General features: G+C 42.9%; 1 long non-coding RNA gene across 3 annotated transcripts; it reads right to left on the bottom strand.

The window, feature by feature from the left end:
• Window positions 1-2795: 2795 nt before the first annotated feature.
• Window positions 2796-14646, bottom strand: LOC146797304 (uncharacterized). 3 transcript variants are annotated; one of them, XR_014968464.1, is made up of 5 exons: window positions 14547-14646; window positions 6643-6791; window positions 4787-4876; window positions 4604-4705; window positions 2796-4160 (listed from the first exon to the last, which is right to left on the bottom strand). It is a non-coding gene; the product is annotated as an uncharacterized LOC146797304 (long non-coding RNA). The 3 variants fall into 3 exon arrangements; XR_014968465.1 differs by lacking the exon at window positions 4604-4705 and adding an exon at window positions 14393-14455 and having other exon boundaries at window positions 14547-14607; XR_014968463.1 differs by lacking the exon at window positions 4604-4705.
• Window positions 14647-15682: the final 1036 nt, after the last annotated feature.

Below are 15682 nucleotides of genomic sequence, written 5' to 3'. Positions count from 1 at the left end.
CAGATGGTTTTCGTGCACGGACCCTGGTGCACGCTCATGCCTCACGCTGCACAGCACACTCTAATGCAGGTTTCCCACAAGGCTGGTTTTCGCATACAGATCCTGGTGCACTCTCATGCCTCACGCAGTAAAGCACACACTAATGATAGTTTTCATATATGGACCCTGGTGCACGCTCGTGTGGTTTTCCATAATACTGTTTTTAAGGCACAGATCCTTGTGCACACTTGTGTCTCACGCTGCACAGCACACTTTAATGCTGGATTCCCACATGGCTGGTTTTCACTCACAGAACCTGGTGCACGCTTATGCCTCATGCTGCACAGCACAATCTAATCTAAAGGTTTTCAAATGAGTTTCTCCTACTGCAGGCAGAACAGGCTTTCCTGCAACATTCAGCGCGCCATTCGTGCTTTCACTTTCCAAGCAGCCCGGGACAATGGCGGCTGCTTCTTTGCAAGGAAGTAGGTCTCGTATTTACAAGAGTTTGAGCTATTAGCATTGTAAATCACAATGTTTTTTATTTATGTGTTAATTACAAAACAGATAAATAAAAGGCATTGTCATTTACAATGCCGATAGCTTAAACTCTCGCAAATGCGAGTCCTATTGCATTGCTAAAGCTTGTTTTTGTTTGCAGTGGAGTGATCAGTTAGAAATCGAGAGTTAAAGCTATTGGCGCTGTAAATGTAAATATTTATGTGTTATAGAGTAGAGTCGGTGTATGTGGTGTGTAGTGGAATTATGTGGCTACCATCCAGATAATGTGAGCATTTCATAAGCAGAGGTGCAGTTAGGATAGATGGGTTGGTGGAATGATAGCTATTTGTATGAATGCTTGAATGGATGGATGGCTGTACATGCATGGATGTCTGGGTGATCAGTTGAAAAGATGGTAGGTGATGCATGGGTAGGAAAGTTACAGATGGTTGGTATGGAAAAAAAAAGATGGACACATAGGGAAAATATTTATAAAAAGGAAAGTTTTGTACTTTATTGGACCTTTGGTCAAGACTGGAAGATATATCAGGCTACATGGTGGCCCAGATCTCAATAAACATAAAATCCCATTTACAATTCAGAAGTTGGTGGTGGTTTTGTGCCCTTACCCCGAAACTAGGCTTCATTGTCAGCTGCTTGGATGCCTGCCTAATCTGCAGTCTTCCAGCACAGTATTACACTTGGACACTGGTTTAACCCATTTAAATCTTAAATGCTGTGTTCCATCAAACCTTACAAGAGACAGTTACTAATTATGACTGATGAAGAAAAAGTCTGATGACTGGTCCCATTTATAGCACTTGCATGTGGTGTTCTGCACGTTGCAAGGACACGTTGACTATGCCCTGTTGATGAACACAATTCTGCCACTCTGTGGCATTGAGACTGCCAAATATAGGCCTATTTGTAAACTCTCTGGTGCATGACATGCACACAAAGGGCATGTTACATGTTACATGTTTCCAGAGCCTTGCAACTTGTAACCGTGTGAGGGCAAGGAAGGGATGGCATGACTGGTACAGCAGGGGCAGCATTACCGTCTTTTTGTTCTGAGGACTGCAACATTTCCGAGTGAGCCTTCACAGCAGCAGCTTCCCAGTATCTCTGTTGCTTACTTGATTGGAAGACCAAACAGAAGATATCATATTCTGGGGCCGTATTACAGATGACTGCGCCAGCCCTAATTGTCACTGGTGTTAATGGCATTACAGAGGATCAGTCTGTAATGCGCCGTGATGTTGGTGAAGACTTTGAACTCTGTGTTTATAAGCGTTTGCGTCTGTGTGCATATTGTAATAGCGCACAGACGCAAATGCACATAAGCACAGACATGATCTGGCGCACAGCTACAATTAGCGCTGGCGCACTCATCTGCAGTTCGGCCCCAGAATGTGTAATATACTGCTTTAGTTGATGGGCTATGTGAAAGTCCTTATTCTCTCACCAAACACCTGACCCATACATTCACTGAAGCACTACGAAGTAGAAATAAGGCTGCACTGTGCTCTGAAAACACAATAGTCTAGCCTCACAAATCAGAAGTATAACTATGCCCAAAGCACCCTCCAGAAACATTTTGAATGCCTTGCAAAGTTGCAGATAACAGTTTCAGGTGTTCAGCATGTATTGTATTAAAAAGCACTCTTGCCAAACTTGTGATGCTGTACCTGCCCAGACAGCCCACCACCCTGTCCTACCTGAACAGGTCACTATGTCACAAACGTGAGGGATATCCCGTCCGCGGTATTATAAGTTCGACTGGATATAATGGCATTGTAATATGCGGATGGGATATCCACCACGTCCGTCACGGAGTAACCCCAATGCACCAAACTCTAAAACAGGCCCTGCATTCTTAGCGCTTCTCTTCATGTTGCTTATCCAGGCATCACAAAAAACCTCTGTCATGTCTGGGACCAATAAAACTTCTGGTGCCGGTGTTGGTTAGCAGTGTTTAGGCAAGAGTACTACACATGAAGAAGTCACTCATGGCAGCCGCTACCTGCACAGAGCCATGCACAGAAACGGTAGCCCTCTTCTGGCATAAAAGCACAGTTTGTGCACTATGGAGACCATCTTAGTTGGGATGGGACCTACGCCCAGCATTTGGACCTTATTCCAATCTAAGATCAGGCACAATGGAAGCACCACACTTTGTTTATTCATAAATGTTCCTCCAAATCTCAACCTCAATTTCCACTGCTTTCACTTTTATTCAAAATGTCAGTGAGAGTATTAACAGTATACAGCTAGATTGGGCAGTATGAAACAGAATGAAGTGATGCAACACAAAATCACATCTAGACAGCAGCATTATTTTTATTCTCCAATTTGCATAACTAGAGCAACGATATTTATTTGTGCTGCGTGCTTGCGCTAGAAGCAGACATACTTTCAAAGAAAAGCTCTTTCATCTAGAAAAGAAAAATATATAAATATACATTTCAGTTAGGGTTAATGTAACAGAAAACACTTTTACATTTTTAGGTAATCTAAAGACCACGGACGTTTGCACTGATACAAATAAAACAATACAGGGCAAATGTGTGCTTCTTTTCTGCAGATTTAGACATGGGGCAAACTGATCCACACTATTTTGCAGTAATGAATGCATACACTCTGACAAGTTTTCCAAATGTAGAATATGGGAGTATATTACTCTGTTCTGTAATTTATTGCAAGATTATCTAAAATAGTGCAGGAATAGTTTGTTTTTTCAAAAAAAGGCCTGTGAGAGGGCAGGTTTGATAAACAGGCGAGGAGGCTGAATATATTTTCCAAAAGGACAGTTTTTATTAGCAATAGTAGAAGTGGTAGGTTGTTCAGGATGTTTTTCTTCCTGCTCCTCTCTGGATTTGGCTGAGCTTGATGGGGATTCAGAGGTTGGTGTTCCCGGCTCCTCCTCTTCAGTATAAAGGTGTTCTCCCCGGAGGCTCATAAGAGAGGGAAAGAGGGAGCTGTCAGTTACTGTTCTATAAGATCAATTAGTACCAAATACCCGTCACCACACCTTAAAGTGCTTTTACAGACTAGTGCTTCGGGTTGTCTCTCAGTGTGCTGGATTTGAGGGGGGGGTAAACTCTTTCAACAGTGCTCCTAGGAAATCTATCAGTGCCATAACTGGAGTGCAGCAGGAAATTAGGCTCGTTATCTGTCACGCTATTTAAGCAAGTCACACTATTAAATGAAGTGCCACCTGTTCAAGAAAAATCGAAATATACGGGCGTGCAACACACGGTTACTACTGAGGCAGAATCCCCGCATCGCTACCCGTGCCCTTTCTCGTGCTTGCCACCCGCCTCCCTTGTACCCTCCCCCTGGTCCCTCGAGACGCTACCACTCACCGGCTCCGCCGCAACTTTCCTGAGTTGCGGCCGCTCTCCAGCATCCTCCGGCGGACACCACCACTCTTCACACCACCGTTCGTCTGGTTCCGCGTCTCCTTCTTCCAGGGCGTCCTCGATCCTCGGGTTTCCTTCGGGTGTTTGCCTGCCGTGTCCGGCTTTTTTCTAAGGCTTTCCTTCTCCCGATTCCGTTCCTGCTGCTCCCTTGCCACCGGTCCAAGACACCTCCTGTTTGATTTCCCCTCTTTTCATTGGGCGGCTGCCAGAACTTCCGGGGTTGTACCCGCCTACTTCCGGGGTCACGTCGACGTCTCGCTGTGGAGAGATAGGATAGGGGAATGGATTTTGTAGTCCTTCATGGTCCTTTATACTCTGAACGTTGAAAGGAGCACGGGCTCTACTGGGATGATCCTCCCATGGTGTTACACAGGTGAGCCCCTCGTGCATTTTCTCACAAGGCCATTTATGGATTAAGATCAGCTCAGCTTTCTATTACACTTTAAAACGACGTATAACAATACATATATTAAATATGGTTCCACAATGCATCTGTAATATAGATACAGCATCGGCATACAATGGCAAAGCCAATAAGTCTGGCTATTAAGTGGTAAGATGGGAAAACAACAGGAGCCGCAGGATCTGGCAGGTAAGAACCATGGTGTAAAGAAAAGCCAGCCAGACAGGGCCAGGAAAGATAGACGAGATGTCAGTGTGGTGAGAGCAGGCGAATTACGTGGTGAGAGCAGGTGAATTACGTGATAGTCATGGAGCCGCTGTAGTTCACAGATTGGACATCGCAGTTACGGATGAGGAGCAGCAGGTGGCTTGAAATGAGGCTGGATCTTAGACACCAATTCCTGAAGGACAACAACAGAGCATGCAGGTGGAGCCAAAGAAATGCGGTTCACATCTATCCACTGATATTCTCTGTCACTTACCCTTTCTCTCTCAGAACAATGATAGATGTGGTTGATAATTGTAGGGTTTCACTTATAAAATATTTCAGATGTTCCATGCCACAGTGAGTGCTGCAAAGACGCAAGACATAGCATTAGTGAAAGACTCAAATTATTGTGTTACTCTCCATACACACATTCCCTCTCTGCACACCACAAAATATCCCCCTCTGTTCATCAGTTCACAGTCCCCCTACCTTGCTCTGCATAAACCGTAGAAGCATTACAGATTCCCATTGTCCTGCTGCTTCTAGTGTCCACTTTACACTGTATGAAGTACGGTACATTCCAGAATCCACTTTAGATTGTGTGGCTTGAGGTAAACTTTCACAACACAAGCAGAGTTTGTACAACATAAGCATTCCTATGAATGCCTCACTGGGGAGGTCAGCAGATGAAAATGAAAGTGATTATAAATCCCATTGCTGGACAAGCTTCACCACCCAAGTACAAGCTCAGACGTTTGCGCACTTATGAAACGTAGAATGGGATTCATCCTTGAGGGCAAAGAAAGCATCACTTGGAGGCAGCTGCATAGGATGTTTAAACCTCTTTATCTTATGTTTAACCTTCAAAAATGATCATTCTGGTGCTTTTGCATTATTTTCCTCAAAATTCACATGCAATTACCCAAAGAAGGAAAATTAACTCAGTGCTACGGCATCTATTAATGCGCCACACACTTGCACAAAATGTAACAGCAAAAGCCAACAACCTTTCCAAAGACTTAAAACTAATAAGGAATGTGTTTTCTCATGAGAACTAATCTGAATTTTGTCATTACTGTGGAACAGAAATCACACAAGTGAATATCGGGACCGTCTTGTGTGATTCAGCTAACGAAGGCTCCCTAAACATGTTGATCCTTCTCAACCACTTTGTCTCATCTTCCGATTCTGACTTCAGTCTGTTTTACACTTCAGTGACCTCTCCAGTGCAATGGTCTGAATTCTTATACCCAGAGATCACATGATGAGTACCAGAGCTTCTTCCTATACCTCACTTTAATAATTACCTGAAGCCTCCATGGGCCTCCTAAGAAAACAAAACCTTCCCTCCCACTCCTAAGATGAAAGCAGGTAGATTTACCTGTGGGTCAAAGAAAACAATCCACCAATGAGACCGACAACCTCGAAGCAACAGAGATGTGGATGAGTCACAGCAGCCTGAAGCTCACTGGATTAGCAACAGAAATCGGTAGGAAGGATTTGTATGGTCTATCTGCATCCAAAGGATGCCTGCTCTCACTCGGGCTCTCAATCTTACCTGTACATGGTAGGAGGCCTTTGCATGGTCTATACCCCTCCAAAGGATGCCTGCTCTCACTCATGAATCTAGCCTGCGTATGGTAGGAGGGCTTTCAATCATGCCTGTATACGGTAGGAGGGCTTTCCATGGTCTATCCTCCTCCAAAGGATGCCTACTCTCACTTGGGCTCTCAATCTTACCTGTATACGGTAGGAGGGCTTTGCGTGGTCTATCCTCCTCCAAAGGATGCCTACTCTCACTCGGGCTCTCAATCTTACCTGTATACGGTAGGCGGGCTTTGCGTGGTCTATCCTCCTCCAAAGGATGCCTGCTCTCACTCACGCTCTCAATCATGCCTGTATACGGTAGGAGGGCTTTCCGTGGTCTATCCTCCTCCAAAGGATGCCTACTCTCACTCGGGCTCTCAATCTTACCTGTATACGGTAGGAGGGCTTTGCGTGGTCTATCCTCCTCCAAAGGATGCCTGCTCTCACTCACGCTCTCAATCATGCCTGTATACGGTAGGAGGGCTTTCCGTGGTCTATCCTCCTCCAAAGGATGCCTACTCTCACTCGGGCTCTCAATCTTACCTGTATACGGTAGGAGGGCTTTGCGTGGTCTATCCCCCTCCAGCTGATGCCTGCTCCACTTGGGCTCTGGATCCTGCCGGTATATAGTTTAACAGCGTGCTTTCTTTATTTTCCTATTTGCCAGGCCGGGTTGATTGCTGTGAAAGACACTAAAAAAGTGCATCAGGCAACCGCTAGTGATACGATCAACAAAGTGACTGTTCTAATGCTTGAATTATTCCTAGTGATTGGTAATTACACTTTGCTACATTCCAGTGCACTGATTTTTGCTCACTTTGCTACTACAGACCAACCGTATGCCACAATTAAATGCAAATCACTCTTGGCGCTCACTGCAGTAGGGGCGGTTCCACCCTGATCTGCTAGGCCATATCCTCTGAGCGAACATGCAACTCCGTACTGCTTTGCCGTCAGTGAGATGCAGCAGGAGTCTTACGGCACAGTGAGCATTGCGTAGTGAGTGTTCAGCCTTTGCGTGGGATGCTAATAATCACTTGGTATTATCCAATTTAGGTACTTTCATTTACTGTACTTCTAGAAACAACGATGAGGGTTACTGCTGTGTGTGCACCAGAGAGTATAATCTAGTGTAATAATATCCTTACTTGCAATTAACGGTCTCCTGCTCACTCCTAGTGGCCCACCGTTAAAGCCACTTAAATAAAGAACATCAAAACTATAATAGAAAGGAGCGGAGTAATGTTACATGTTATAAACAAATAAATGTTGTAGTACAAAATGAATTTGAGTTATTTGTTTTTATTCCTTATTCTTTATAAATATTTGTTTATTTCCTTCCTAATTGTTTCAATTATTCAAAAGTATTCCAATAAACCTATACATTGGTTTCCATCTTAACCATCACATGTAGAACTGATGCATTGATTCATTTATACCAGCAATATTCAAAATTATACACTTTGTAATAAATTAATTCAAATAAATGATGCTTAGTATATACAGTTGTACAGCTTAATGCTCAATACAATGCTCAATATGTACAATTATACAGCCAACGCGATCCGTCCTATCTAGGACATCATCAGGGCTGTAAAAAAAGAAAAGAAAAACATCATATCAATATACATTGTTCGATATATAAATCCTATCACGATACCTATACAAGGAAGAAATATATCCACAACATAGAGAATATACCTATTTGACAGTACAAACTTGGGAAGATTCCTTCAGGTGTCTTTGATGCCCACAGGCCTTGGAAGGTTCCTGTATGGTGCACATGCACAGACAATGCAGTAGACTGGAAGGGGGACGAAGTCAAACCCAAATGTCGTCCAGCGAAGTCCAGAGTTCCCAGACAGAAGAAGTGGTGTCTGATCTGAATCTTATCCCACGACAAAGCTGGGGACTTACACCCAGGCAAGCCCTTCAGTACCCTAGGGAAATGGTCAGGACGATTCAGGTGACCCTCCCAGGCGAGGGTCTGGACTTTGGGGAGGTTACTCCCATGTCATTTGACCAGTTATGTGCCAGAGTGGGAGCCAATAGCTCCCAGGACTGGTTTGAACTGGACATGTATGGGGACACCAAATGTGCCCCTCATGCAGACTGAGTGGCGCTGGCAAGCGCACCCACCCTATCCAAATACACTAAATCCTGTCTGGGAGGTGGTCACACCTCCCTGTGACCGGATGCCTAATTTTCTGCCTTCCCCTGCTCGAGCTTGGCTCAGCAGCAGGTGGGCAGAATTGTAACTCTGGTCAGCAGCAACCGTTTTGGGCTGTCCTGGTCAAGAAGACTAGTACATGGAACACTGAGAGTTTTAACGGAGGGCTCTTCCAGTGCTTGGAATCATACCTCCCACACCGTTTATGGTGTGGGCTGTGATTCCCACATCATGTACCATGTAAAGGCCGTACCAAGCCCGAGCAATAAAGGGAGGCAGCATATATTTTTTTTAAACGTTGTGTCATACATGCAAACAATTTCCGGGCAGTTTTATACTGAAATATATGCACCTTGGAATAGACCACTAGGAACGGGGCACATTAAACGTTTATCCTTATCAAGTGCACTTAGAACCTTAGAACTACCGGCCAAATTAACACCGCATTCCTTACTATACCATTTTCGGTTCAAATGCCAGTATGTGCCTCAATGGGAAGTTGCTGTTTACTCCATGCAACTCCTTCAACGGCACTTACAATTTATATTAAAACGGGCCCATTAGATATTCATCCTTATCAAGTGCACTTCAAACATTACAACTACCGGCCAAAGTAACACTGCATTCCTCACTATACCATTTTGTGTTCAAATGCCAGTATATTCCTCAATAGGAAGTTGCTGTTTACTCCATGCAACTCTTTCATAAACACCTCCGTGACCTACACGGCTTCAAAACCACAACTAAGCATAAATCGCAAACGTTTTCTCAGCTTCAGCTTTATGTGCCACAATAGGTAGTTGCTGTTTACTCCATGCAACTCCTTCAACAGCACTCAAAATTTATATAAAAACGGGGCCCAGTACACGTTCATCCTTATCAAGTGCACTTGTAACTAGTGCCATTTTTTCTAAACGGTGTGTCATACATGCAAATAATTTCTCTGCAGTTTTATACTGAAAAATATGCTGCTTGAAGTAGACCACTAGGAACGGGGCACATTAAACGTTTATCCTTATCAAGTGCACTTAGAACCTTAGAACTACCGGCCAAATTAACACCGCATTCCTCACTACACCATTTTCAGTTCAAATGCCAGTATGTGCCTCAATAGGGAGTTGCTGTTTACTCCATGCAACTCCTTCGACAGCACTTACAATTTATATTAAAACGGGGCCCATTACACGTTTATCCTTATCAAGTGCACTTGTAGCTAGTGCAAATTAAAAAAAGAAACATTGTGTCATACATGCAAACAATTTCCAGGCAGTTTAGTACTGAAATATATGCAGCTTGGAATAGCCGACTAGAAGCGGGGCACATTATACGTTTATCCTTATCAAGTGCACTTAGAACCTTAGAACTAGCGGTCAAATTAACACCGCATTCCTCACTACACCATTTTCAGTTCAAATGCCAGTATGTGCCTGAATAGGGAGTCGCTTTTTACTCCATGCAACTCCTTCAACAGCACTTACAATTTATATTCGAATGGGGCACATTAGACGTTCATCCTTATCAAGTGCACCTAAAACATACCAGCCATTTAACCCAGATCCTTGTGACTGGGGGTGAATGTTTGCATTTTCCAGCATTCTGTCCATCAATTGTTTCTTTTGCATATGTCGCCCTAAGTGGGAAGGGTTTGCCAGACGTGGGTCCCTTGCTCACTATACCACTGGATTTAAGCTAGCCTGGCTGATGAAGGGGGATGCCCAGAAACCGGTCCCAGGATGCTTGTTTCCGGTCCAGGGAAGACATGGCTTGGCAGTTTGGACTGGACTGTTTCCACAAGGAACAGGGTCAAGACAGATTTGCATATGGCTGGGTTCAAACTGGGGTGGTGTGGTGAGCAAAAGAATGATGGATTTGAGTTACCCAGATCCTTGTGACTGGGGGTGAATGTTTGCATTGTCCATCATTTCGTCCATCAATTGTTCCTTTTGCAATTGTGTAAAGGTATAGCATAACAGCAAGCATGGCCTCTTTGGAGATAAAAACCAAAGGTTGACTCTTGGCGTCGGACCAACATCCTGTGATCCTGAGCAAATTACTTAAATAATATATAAATAAGTGCTGCTTAAAAAAGCAATGCAATATGTTTAGATGCCAGAAGCAAAATATCATTTTGTTGCTAGAGCACTCCCTGCACCGTAATTAGAATAAACAGTTTAAGGTATAATGCTGTTGATCCTGACCAAAATCTTTAATGTTTGAATGCTATGTAACGTTCTGTAAAACACCAGGTGAAATTAAGCAGTAGTAGTATAAATGGAGATGTTATTGTGTAAAGGTATAGCATTGATAGCAAGTATGGCATCTTTGAAGATAAAAACCAAGTTTGAGTCTTGGTATCGGAACAAAATCCTTTGATTCTGGGCACATTAAATAATATACAATTAAGTGCTGTTTTAAATAAGCAATGCAATATGTTTAGAACTAGAAGCAAAATGTCATTTTGTTCCTAGAGCACTCCCTGCATTCCACTTAAAATAAACAGTTTAAACTATAATGCATTGATCCTTGTTTAAATCTTTTAATGTTTGAAGGCTGTGGAAAGTTCTGTAACACACATGGGGAAATTAAGCAGTAATATTGATGGAACGGCTATTGTGTGTAGCTATAGCATAGGAGGCAAAGATAACAATTACTAATATTGCATATTAGGCAAAGATGTCAACTTTTCAACTGGGGAACAAAAGTGAAGCTTTGGTATCACACGGTGATCATGGGCAAAATCCTTATTTTTGTATTCCGGTAGAAAGTCACCGGAGCATAAATTAAGCATCAGTATAAATGGGAATGCCTTTGTGTTAATCTATAGGATAGAAAGCAAGCATGTCAAATTTGAAGATCAAAAACAAAGTTTGAGTCTTGGTGTCGGACCAACATCCTGTGATCCTGGGCAAATTACTTAATGATCAGTTTTGTAACAAAATTATGAAGTCCTTTAGTGGTGCTTGTAAAAAGCACTGCTTATATGTAGATGCAGTTTAATGTATAAGCAATGTTGTTCATAATTAATTTTCATGGTGAATCTCGGAAAGCAGCTGGGCAAATTAAGCATTGCGTTTTATACAAATGCGTTACACTTCAGCAAGTTAGAAAAGTGAAAGAGAATGTTAATAATAACACTAAGTTGTATAATTATTAGTTTTACACAATTACGTACTGTGGAAGCTCCGGCTTCAATGTAGCAGTGTTATTGGTACAAACACCCTTGTTATATGGCAAAGATAATTACTTAAAGAATATATCATTAAGGGCTGCTTTAAAAACGCAATGCAATATGTTGAGATGCCAGAAGCAAAATATAAATTTGTTGTTAGAGCACTCCCTGCATCCTAATTAGAATAAACTGTTTAAGTCATCATGCTGTTGATTCTGGCCAAAATCGTTAATGTTTGAATGCTATGGAAAGATCTGTAAAATACCAAGTGCAATTAAGCAGTAGTAGTATAAATGGAAATACTATTGTGTAAAGGTATAGCATAAAAATAAATCATTGCGTCTTTGGAGATAAAAAGCAAAGTTGGAGTCTTGGCATTGGACCAACATCTTGTGATCCTGGGCAAATTACTTCAATAATATATCATTAAGTGCTGCTTTAAAAACGCAATGCAATATGCAGATTCTAATTAAAATAAACAGTTTAAGCTATAATGCGTTGATCCTGGCAAAAATCCTTAATATTTAAATAGCATGGGAAGTTCTATATAAAAAACGGGTAAAATTAAGCTGTAATTTAAATGGAAATGCTATTGTGTAAAGCTATAGTATAGGAAAAATAATGACAAATACTATTGTTATATAGCGTATTAAGCAAAGATGGCAACTTTACAGCTGGGGAACAAAGGTCCAACTTTAATGTCACACTGTGATCAGGCACAACATTTGTAATCTTTAAAAACTGTAGAAAGTCCTGGAGAACAACAGATTTTAAATAGTTACATGGAGTTGTTTAAATGGGTTGCTTTGCACAAAACAGAAAGACAGGGATTAATTGTGTGGGAAGTACTATTGCTGTTTTCCCAGCAAAGGTAGACTGTAGGCCAGTGTTTACAATGTGATAAGGACGTCTAAGAAGTCACAGCCTGTGGTTTGAAGAACAGAAACTTTACTTTTAGCTGCAAATTCCTGACTAACAAGAGATGGTGACATAGATCTTCAAAGGCTTGCCTAAGAGACAGGAAACAAATTGCTTGCGGGCATGTGTCTGTCCCGTGGGAAGTATCTGTGTAGGAAAGTAGGATCTGCTTCTTATGGTTACCCCTGCTTTTTGCTGATGTTGCGCTGTTTTCTGACTAGTCTGACTGGGATCCTGCTAATCAGGACCCCAGTCTATCTGCGTTCTCCTTTAAAATTGTTATGCATGCTCTTTGGTACACTCCAGATTGGATACTGGGGTACCCTTGTCAGGCCCTAGTATATGGTACTCATGTACCCAGGGCATAGGTACCCCAGAGGCCTCCCATGGGCTGAAGCATGTGTCATGCCACCCATAAGAGGTCATGCAAAATGGAACTCCAGGTCTGCTACTGCAACCTGTGTAAGATGGTGCTTGCACCACTTACTTTAGATATAGGTTCACTATATCTATATGTCACAACTCCTAAAACTTATAAGTCACCCCTTTAGTAGGCCTTATCAATCCTGAAGGCAGGGTGCTGGGTTTTACGTGAGGGGGTGTCCCTGCATGAGCAAGGCCCCTCTGCAGCCTTCGGAGTCCATTCTCCTGGGTTGTCTGTGACTCAGCCAGACATATAGGTAGAGGTGCATTATAACCTCGCGGTAAATGCTATCTCGAAAACGGCTGAAACAAAACATGTCATGTTTGGTATCAAACACCTTAGAATCATACCTCCACACTGGCAACTGGTGTGGGAGGTATGATTCCACCCTTCCGAAGCGAGCTTTGTGGGTTCACCAGTTTAGCCTTCTTGGGGGAGTCCAGCGAGGTATGGCTTGAATGGATCCCCCAACGTTTTCCTACCCAGAATGCCCTGCAAAGCTCAACTATAGGTAAAAAAACACATTTAAACAAACAAAAGAAGGAGTATACCCTCAAAGGTGATTTTAATGCTTAGGAGATGGAGAGGTGCACTGAGAAGAAAGGCTTTTCCTTATCTTGTAGAAGACCCCTCACTCACCAACCTAGTTGGTGACATGCTTCATCATCGGGGTCCCACCCGGACAACCGAGTGTCATCCGGGTGTGCTGCGACACCTGATTACAGTGGAGCTGGTTTCAATTTTTTTGATGTGGGTGCAAGTGCAAGGTAGTGATTTAAAAATTGGTCAGTATTAACTCTCTCTCAAAAAATTCTTTAATCGTGGAGCTACTGGACAATATTAAAAAGATTAGGCGAGATACCATATCAGGTTAAATTGACCCACGGTATCAACAAAATGTGAAGTGAGAAATAGTGGAAGTATGTCTACATGTTTCAACCTTAACGGAAGATATCCAGGTTTTCGTCAGGACCAGAGCTAACCAGGGCGGTCTACACACGCTAAGGTGTACCCTACTCTTGGTTAGAATGTAAAAAATCCTACTGTGTTGTCAGTGGGACAATCCTTGCTCGTATTTCGTAAGGAGAAAGTACCTGTTGGAGAAAAGAGAAGGAAACAGTATATACACACCTGTATACGTTCTGTACAAATCATCGTTTCAAGCTCCTCTCAATCATCAAGCAATGTTGGAATGTTGTCGTACATAACTCAACACAACAGTCATACTGTATTGCCACCTTCAATGAGTGAATATGACCGTGTTTAATAGTGTTTCGCAAAACGTAAACACTGGGCCGGGCTTACATTCACCCGTGATCACTCCGTGTATCAAATGAACCAGACAAGTGATATTTATGCACTCACAAGGTAAATACCGGGGTGCACATAAAACGTGACTAGTGGTCAGGTGTTTAGCACGGATGCCATTCGTCCCACAAGAGAACAGACATAGCCAGTATCAATTCCGTACCGACGGTAGCGTGCTAAGTTACAATTAAAAGTGCTTCACAACACAGAATCACTCTCGAAGAACATGCGTGCATGAGCGAAGAGGAGGACGGGACAGGGCTGAGAGGAAGAAGAAAAGAAATTCCGAAATAGCCAGCCTTACTGGTGTTGCGAACGGAACGTGCCTCGAGGTTGCCGAGGTCACGTTACCAGGTCCTCCCACAAACTAGAGAAAGGAGGACGGAGATTAAATAAAGTTAACTGGAGAAAGCGAACTAGCTGCGTGGAGCCCACCCACATGTACAGGAGGAACTTACTTAGTGGAAATACCGGATCCGTTATTAAGCCTAGAGCCGTGACCCGCAACCGCGTCTCGACCATTGCCGAGATAAAGCTGAAAACAGAAGCGGAGGTAAAATAGTGACGGCTAGGCTACAATAGGAGGACTGGGAACCAATCAGCAGTCGCTCATTTCGGGAAGGGAGCCAATCATCAAGGCTCTAAGAAAAGAGAGAGTATCTCGCACGGAGATACCCAGTGTGATTGGTTGCTAGGGACGCTTCAAAATTAGAAAAGCAAACCACAGTGGAAGTTACGAGTGCGGGTGCAGCAAAACCACGTGAATATACAAACACGTGTTGACACACCGCGTATAGGACCGAAGGGCCAGAGATGTATATACAGACGGGCCAAAAGTCCCAAACAGAAGGGGGAGGACGTAGTCCCAGAAATAGAGATGTCTATAAACAGGTATAAAATAGACATCGTATGGATCAAAATGGACCGAAGGTCCAGGGTACAGTTGAAGGACAGGCCAGGTGTCTCGGAAGGGGAACCCCAGAGACTAAAGGAGCGTGCAAGTTAGAGAACAGAACCCAAATTCAAGTCCCGTATATAGGGCAACCATACAAAGGGGTTGTGAAAGAAAAAAGCTGAAAAAAGAAGAATACATCAGGCAACCAAACCAAGCATTCTCTTATAATGCAGTAGCGATGGAAACACCAATGTTAATAACAGTTAGCCAGATAATGGGCAATCTATTTTGGAAGAACAGAGTTCCATGGGATATTGTCATTTAATCCGCTTTTGTGGGTAGAAAGTCTATAAACCCAACGTTGTTCTTTTTCAAATAATCGCTCATTCATTTTCTCTCCTGTTTTAATTTGTTCGATGATGGTCCATTTCGTTGGTTGTATGGCCTTGTGCAAGAAAATGTTCTGTTAGTTTTGTCATTGATTTTTTACACCGGATGGTGCTGCGATGCTCACAGATTCGCTGTTTGATTTTCCTGCTTGTCATCCCCACATATTGTAGTTTGCAGGGGCAAATAATCCTGTAGACTACGTGTGTGCTGTTACAGTTTGTATGCGTTCTTAAAGTCCATACCTTACCAGGTTCTAATTCTAGGGTTTTTGTGTTTTCAGTAAGGTGGCAGACGCTGCAGTTACCGCAC

This window comes from Triturus cristatus, chromosome 9 (assembly GCF_964204655.1).
Source record: "Triturus cristatus chromosome 9, aTriCri1.1, whole genome shotgun sequence".
Taxonomy (NCBI): domain Eukaryota; kingdom Metazoa; phylum Chordata; class Amphibia; order Caudata; family Salamandridae; genus Triturus; species Triturus cristatus.
The sequence above is the reverse complement of the archived record's forward strand: the minus strand, read 5'-3'. Positions and strand labels throughout refer to the sequence as shown.